The sequence below is a fragment of the Tupaia chinensis genome, unplaced genomic scaffold (genome assembly GCF_000334495.1).
Source record: "Tupaia chinensis unplaced genomic scaffold, TupChi_1.0 Scaffold149184_1, whole genome shotgun sequence".
Classification (NCBI taxonomy): domain Eukaryota; kingdom Metazoa; phylum Chordata; class Mammalia; order Scandentia; family Tupaiidae; genus Tupaia; species Tupaia belangeri.
Window position 1 is genome coordinate 72,134 of NW_006209032.1, and position 7,858 is coordinate 79,991.

Here is a 7,858-nt window from a genome sequence, read left to right on the forward strand (position 1 = left end):
GTTTCGCCCCTGGCTGGGGCCGCCCGGGCTCCCCCACCACAGGGGCTCCAGTGCTGCCTGTCAGTGGCCTGGAGGGGGAAGCTTCTGCCAGGCTGCGGGGCATGAGTCAAAGAAGGCCTGCTGGAGAGACAGCCTGTGGGCCTGGCTCTGCCAGGGAAGGAAAGTGTAGACAGCATGGGGAAGAGAAGGACCCTCTGGAAGGAAGAGGCGGCTGGGCCGAGGGAAGTGTGGGTTCCACTGGGGGGCGGAGGGCTGCGTGCAGGGGGCTAGGGACTTGGGGGAATGAAGACCTCAGAGGAGCCAGTGGCTCTCACCTCCACGCCCACAGCTCCTGCCCAGCTTGGTGCCCGGGAGGCCCCTCTTGGGCGCGAGCAGAGGTCCAGTGCTGCAGACTAGGTGTGGGCTACAGCAGGTCCTACAGGCAGCCCTCCTAGCCCTTCCCCGGCCTGGGCCCCCAGAGCCGGTGCCTGCCCCGCGGGCCTGGTTCTCCCGCCCTCTCTCCCCTGAGACCTGGCCCCCAGCTCCTCTGGCCACTGAAGCGGCTTAATGAGCCCAGGTCACATGGGCTGGTCTGCTGCCCATGGGGAGGGCCCAAACCCCCAGCGGCCACCCGGCCAGGCCCTGACGTCAGCCGCATTAACCGTCCACCGGGCTTGTCTAATCTCTGGTCGGTGGCTGGGCCAGGTTAGTCCTGCCAGAGCCAGAGCTGAAGGCCGTGGGGGCCCTCAGGGGCACCTTGAGGTTGTAGGTCAGGCAGGGATGGCATTGGCTGAAGGTGCCCATGGTAAGTGCCCCGCCTCTAGGCCTGGGGTGTGGGCACTGTGCTGCCCTGACCCTCTGATCCCCTGCCCGGGGCATGAATCAGGCGTCAGGTACCCATTGACCCCACTCCTCAGGGAGTAATTACACGGCGTGAGTGCGGCTCGGGAGGCTTCATGCTGGGAGCCTAGGGGCCCCGCAGCTTGTTGGCCATGGCCAGGGCAGCTTGGGAGCAGGCGGCGTCCCCAGCCCCCAGGACCCAGGGATGCTGGTTCTGAACCTGGGGTCAGAACCATGTGTGGGCGAGGACTGCCTGGAGGCGGGACCCAGGCCTCCATGCTGCCTGGGCTCTTCTCTGTCCCCTGCCCCAGAAGGCTGGGAGCTCATTTTCTTCCTTCCACGACAAGGCAGCTATGTGGATGGTCCCATCGCTCACCCCCTCCTGACAGCTTCCTCCCTCGCAGGGCTAACACCTCCACTTCCTCCCGTCCCCTGTCCTGTCTCTGCCTGCTAAGCCCCTCTGTCACTCCAGTAAGCTGCCAGGGAGCAGGTCCTGGGTAGAGATGAACAGCCCAGCCCTACCAGGCCCAAGAGCACCCAGCAGGGACCCTACCGCACAGACTGGAGCCCCGTTCTTTCCCGGTTCTAAGCTCCCAGGGCCCCCTAACCTCAGGGCTCCTCCCACACTCAAGCCAGGGTGCCCCCATCTCCTCTCTTCATTCCCCTAGTCTCACAGCAGCAGCCTCCGCTGGACACTGCAGATGCCACTTTGCCCGGCCTTCGGCCCAGCCCCAGGTGTCTGTCTGCCTCCCGGACCTCTCTCAAGTGGCCATGGGTCCTCCAGGCTCAGCCCATACAACGCCCCTCTCAGTTCGGGCTCCTTGGAGCATTGCATGTGCTTGGTCGACCGCAGACCCAGACCCCGACTCTGGGCCCCCAGCTTGCAGACCCTGGTCTGCTGAGTAATGAGGACCTAGGTTCAGCCCTGCACCTTCCTCCCCACTGCCCCCATGAAAATGTGTGCCTAGGGGACTAGCAGTTGGCGTAGTGGCTAAGGCACCGGACCCTCCTTCACGGTTGACCACGGTTCAAGTCCTGGAACTGGCGACTTGCTTTCTCGCTTCTCTCTCTCTCTCTGTCCCTCTCCGATCAAATTAAAATAAACGAATGAATCAATAAAATTAAATAAATAATTCTTTATAAAAAATAAAAGAAAACCTGTGCTTATATACACACATATTTATGAAAAGTGTTAGTGATTATTTTTTCCAGAAGTGGATTTGGAAAATATTATTGATGATTTCTATCTCCACTAAAACCAGGGAAGTAAAATTATAACAAATTCTGTTTGTTTTTATTATAGGGCGCGTGTGCTCACCAGAGAGACAGACACAGAAAGCAAGAAATCAGCTCCCAGGGGGATGACCCTGTCACAGTCCCTTCTCCTCCATTCTTCTCTCAGGATCTTGAGCATGCACGCACATGCACCCGATGTGAGTTTTAAACTGCCAGTTCCGGGACTCAAGCCAGTATCGACTACGTGGGAGTCCAGCAATGTAACCACTATGCCATCTGCTGGTCCCAACAAATCCTGTTTTAGGTATAAAATATTTATATTTAAGCTTAAAATAATGTGAGTTTTAGGGCCGGCCCGTAGCACAGCCATTAGTCCTGGTCATAGGGCACTGGATCCCATATGGCCAACGGCGGTTCGGCTCCTGTGTCCAGGGGAAACACAATGGGCACATATGCATGTGTGCCCAAAGTCCTGATGAATTGGAGAAATGGAGGAAAGAGGGTGAGGATTTTTCCCTTTCCTTCTGTCTCTGTGTCTCTCTCTAGCGAGCACGCACACCCTCTTGTGGGAGGCTGCACACCAGCGAGTCTGCTAAGGTCATTTTCATGAGTCTCTTACTATTGCCATCTTAGGCTCAGAGAGCAGACAATTACAAAGGCCACAATTGGCTCCCCTTCAAAAATCTCACCTTCGGGAACCAGCAGTTAGCGTAATGGCTATGTCGCTGGACTCCCACATAGTCGACCGCGGTTCGTGTCCCGGACCCGGTGGCTTAAAACTCACGCCGGGTGCGTGTGCGTGCGTGCCCAAGATCCCGAGAGGAGAATGGAGGAGAAAGGATTGCGGCGTGACCATCCTCCCTGGGGGGTGATTTCTCGCTTTCTGTCTCTATGTCTCTCTCTGTCTGTCTGGCGAGCGCACGCGCTCCCAAAAAAAAAAAAAAAAAAAAACCTCACCTTCAAAGCCATACTCTGATTGGCCACTTCCCATAGCAAATCGGTAAGCTTAGAATCCCTCAGATTTGCATATCCGGCACCTCATGATTGGTCCACAAAAGCAACCAATCATAACCCACCTTTTTACTATCCTTCATTTAACCAATCACAGCCCACCAACATGTATATAACCGCGATCCCTGGCCCACAATCGCCAGATGACCCTGAAGACCCTGAAGACCCATGACACCGCGTCGTCTCCGGACGGCCCTGAAGAGTTGTAACACTGCGTCATCTCTGTGCTGTGACACTGCGTCGTTCGTCCTGTCTCTCACTCCTTCCCTCAGGAAACCTGTTCGACTGTCCCCCAGGTCAGGACACCCTCTGACCATTTAAAAAAAAAAAGCCACAGCTGGGGCCAAGTGGTGGCACAGTGATAAAGCATGTGACGCTGGACCACATGGGGGGGGCCCGGAGTGTGTTTCAGGGCCTCCCTGTACATGTTGGACGTGTATGTGCACACCCACAACCCAGGCTGGCTGAGGTTTGGGGTAGATCGCAGTGTAGAGACCCCATCGGAAATGTCTATCTCTTGCTATCTCTCTTTCATGGAAGAAATAAACTTATTTTTATCATTTAAAGAAAGTTGTTTGTTATAGGATGCGTGCATTTGCCAGAGAAATAGAAAGTGAGAATTCACCTGCTCATGCACCTGGCAGGCTCTGGGACTTGAACCATAGTTGGCCATGTGGGAGTCCAGTGACATAAACATTACACCATCTGCTGGTCCCAGTTGTTTTTTTGAAAGTTTATTTACTTACGGAACCAGTAGATAGCGTAATGGTTACATCACTGGACTCCCACGTAGTCGACTGTGGTTCGAATTCCAGACCCAGCGGCTTAAAACTCACACCAGGCACTTGTGCATGCATGCCCAAAATCCCGAGAGGAGAATGAAGGAGAAGAGATTGTGGCATGGCCATTCCCCCAAGGAGTGATTTCTCACTTTCTGTCTCTCTGGCAAGTGTACAGGCCCTATGGCAAAAAGCTCTCTAAGAAAAACACAAACAAAACAAAACAAATAACCAGCCAATTCAAAATGGGCAGAAAATTCAAAGACACATTTCTTCAAAGAAGATGTACAAATGCCCAATAAGTACATAGAAGTGCTCACCATCGCTAAACAACAGGGAAATGAACATCAAGACCACAGTGAGGAGGGAGTCCAGTGACATAAACATTACACCATCTGCTGGTCCCAGTTGTTTTTTTGAAAGTTTATTTACTTACGGAACCAGTAGATAGCGTAATGGTTACATCACTGGACTCCCACGTAGTCGACTGTGGTTCGAATTCCAGACCCAGCGGCTTAAAACTCACACCAGGCACTTGTGCATGCATGCCCAAAATCCCGAGAGGAGAATGAAGGAGAAGAGATTGTGGCATGGCCATTCCCCCAAGGAGTGATTTCTCACTTTCTGTCTCTCTGGCAAGTGTACAGGCCCTATGGCAAAAAGCTCTCTAAGAAAAACACAAACAAAACAAAACAAATAACCAGCCAATTCAAAATGGGCAGAAAATTCAAAGACACATTTCTTCAAAGAAGATGTACAAATGCCCAATAAGTACATAGAAGTGCTCACCATCGCTAAACAACAGGGAAATGAACATCAAGACCACAGTGAGGAACGGGGAAAACTGGGTCTCTTAAACCACCTGGTGGCATCATGGTTAAAGTGGGTGCATCCCACATGGCCGACTGCATCGTTTGCATCCTGGACCCGGTGGCTTGAAAAACACACTGAGTGGAGCCAGCAGGCAGCGTAGTGTAACCACTGTGGCTGATCGCAGCTCAAGTCCCAGACCTGGTGGCTTGAAAATCATGCCAGGCACATGTATCAGCATGCCCAAAATTCCGGGAGGAGAATGGAGGACAAGGGATTGCAGCATGGCCATCCCTCCATGGGGGTGATTTCTAACTTTCCCTCTCACAGACTCTCTCCTTTCTCTGGCAAGCACATGTGCCCTATGGCTAAAACTAAAAACAAAACAAAAAACCTCTGACACGTGTATGCATACCCAAGATCCCAAAAGAGATGCAGGAAGAGGGATTGCAGTGTGTGCATCCCCTGTGGAGAGTGCTTTTTTTTTTTTTTTCAGAATTATTTTATTTAACTTTATTTATTTGTGTGTGCATGCACACACACACACACTCTTACCAGAGAAGACAGAGAGAGAGAGAGAGAAGTGGAAAGTGAGAAACGAAGCACGCAGGCGTGAGGTCCAGGTCTTGAACCATGGTCAGCCATGTGGGAGTCCAGCAACCTTAGCTGTCATGCCACCTGCCAGCCCCAAGAGTGCTTTCTCACTTTCCTTCTTTCTCTGTCTCTTCCAGTGAGCACGCATGCCCTCTAGCAAATTAAACAAACAAAAAACTGGGTATCCACAAGCAGAATAAAGCTAGACCTATCTATAAAATCCGCTCAAGATGGTTTAAAGACTTCAACATGAAGCCTGAAACGATGAAACTACTAGAAGAAAGTAGTGAAATACTTGAAGAAAACACTTCAGGACATTGGTATGGTCAAAGCATTCATAAATAAAATCTCAAAAGCACAGGCAACAAAAGCAAAAATAGACAAATGAAATTATAATGAACTAAAAAGCCTCCATGCAGCAAAGGAAAGTCAACAGTAAAAAGGCAACCCACAGAATGGGGGAAAATATTTGCATATTATCCATCTGCCAAGGGATTAATAACTAGAATATACAAGAAACTCAAACAACTCTGCAGAAAAGAAAAAAAAGAAAAGAAAGAAAACAAATAACCCAATTAAAAAATGAGCAAACGACCTGAATAAACAGCCCTGAAAAGAAGACATAAAAATAGCCGACAAACATATATATGAAAAAAGCTCAACATTGTTAATAGTTCAGAAAACACAAATCAAAATCACAGTGAGAGATCATTTCCCAGTTAGAATGGCCATTGTCAAAAAGACAAAAAAATAATAATAATAACAAATGCGGGTGAGGATGAGGAGAAAGGAGCACTCTTTTACACTGTTGGTGGGGATGTAAGTTAGTACAGCCAGGGTTGGTAAGGCACTGGACTCTCACATGGCAGATCACAGTTCGAACCTCAGACCTGGTGGCTTGCTTTCTCACTCTCCTTCTCTCTCTCTCTCCCCAAATTGAATAATAATAATAAATAAAATATTTTTTAAACAAATAAGGGGGAAAACGTTAGTACAGTCATTATAGTAAACTGTATAGGGATTCAAGAAACTAAAAATAGAACTACCATACGATCCAGCAACCACTAGGCATGTACTCAGAGGAAAGTAAATCAGAATGTCACAAAGACAGCCACCCTAGTGTTTATTGTAGCACTGTTCACAAAAGCCAAAATATGGAAGCAATGTAAGTGGCCACTCACAGAGACATGGAGAAAATGTGGTATAGGGCTAGCTGGTGACTTGGTGGTTAAGGTGGCTGGATCCCACATGGCTGACTCTGGTTTGAGTCCAAGACCTGGAAGCTTGACCAACACACCAGGTGAATGTACATGCATACCCCAAATCCTGAGAGAATTATAAACTGGTCATCCCTCCTGGGGAGTGCTTTCTCTCTCTCTTTCTGGCAAGTGGATATCCCCTATAGCAAAATTTAAAAATAATGTGTGTGTATGTGTGTGTGTATGTATATATATAGAGAGAGATATACATAGATATACAATGGAATACTATGCAGCCAGTAAAATGAACAAACTCCTGTTATCCAAAGTTAAACGGGGAATCCTGGAAGGCATTACATGAAGGGAAATAAGCCAGGCTTCAGGATCCTATTAGGGGCGTTGTTTCTCACTCTCCACCCTGCCTCTCCCGCTCATGAAAGAAAGAGAGAAAGGAAGCGAGAGAGAGGGCTCAGGAGGTGGTATGATGGTTAATGTGACTGATTCCCAGTCGCGTGGGAATCAATCGGACCTGGTGACTTGAACATCACACTGAATGATGTGCGTGTGTGCCCAAAATCCCAGGAAGAGAATAGAGGAAAAGGGATTGCAGGGTGGCCATCGGATTCCTCACTTTCCCTCGCATGTCTCTCTGTCTCTCTCTGGCAAATGTATGTGCCCTACAACAAAAACATTTAAAAAGAAAAAGAAAAGGTTAAGATGGAGGCCAGCAGGTGGCATGGAGGTTAAGGCTCTGGGCCCCACCCTGCACTGTTCGAGTCCAGATCAGGTGGCTTAGAAAACACACGGGTGCACATGCACAGGTGCCCAAAGATCCCAAGAGGAGAATGGAGGAGAAGGGAAGAATTGCAGTGGGATCCAGCCCTGGTCTTAGCCAACCCTGATCCTGGGCACGTGCATGCCTTCTCAGGGAGGTCTCTGGATACAAGCCTGGAACCTCCCCACATGGATCGGCCTCACCAAGTGACGCATTTTACTGTTGTGCCACCATCTGGCCCCTTGCCGGATTTTAATTTTAAAAAATTATTTATTTAATTTATTTATTCATTCACTTATTTTAATTTGACCAGAGAGAAACAAAGAGAGAGAGAGAAAGTGAGAAAGCAAGCCACCGGGTCTGGGACTCGAACTACAGTAGATAATGTGGGAGTGTCCAGCATGTTAACCATCATGTCACCAGCTGGCCCCTGGATCTTGATGTTTTGTTCATTGTGAGTTTTATTTATTTATTTATTTATTTACTTTTTTTGGAGAGGTTTTTGCTATAGGGCGCTTATGCTCGCCAGACAGACAGAGAGAGACAGAGAGACAGAAAGCGAGAAATCACCCCCCAAGAGGGATGGTCACGCCACAATCCCTTCTCCTCCAGTCTCCTCTTGGGATCTTGGGCAC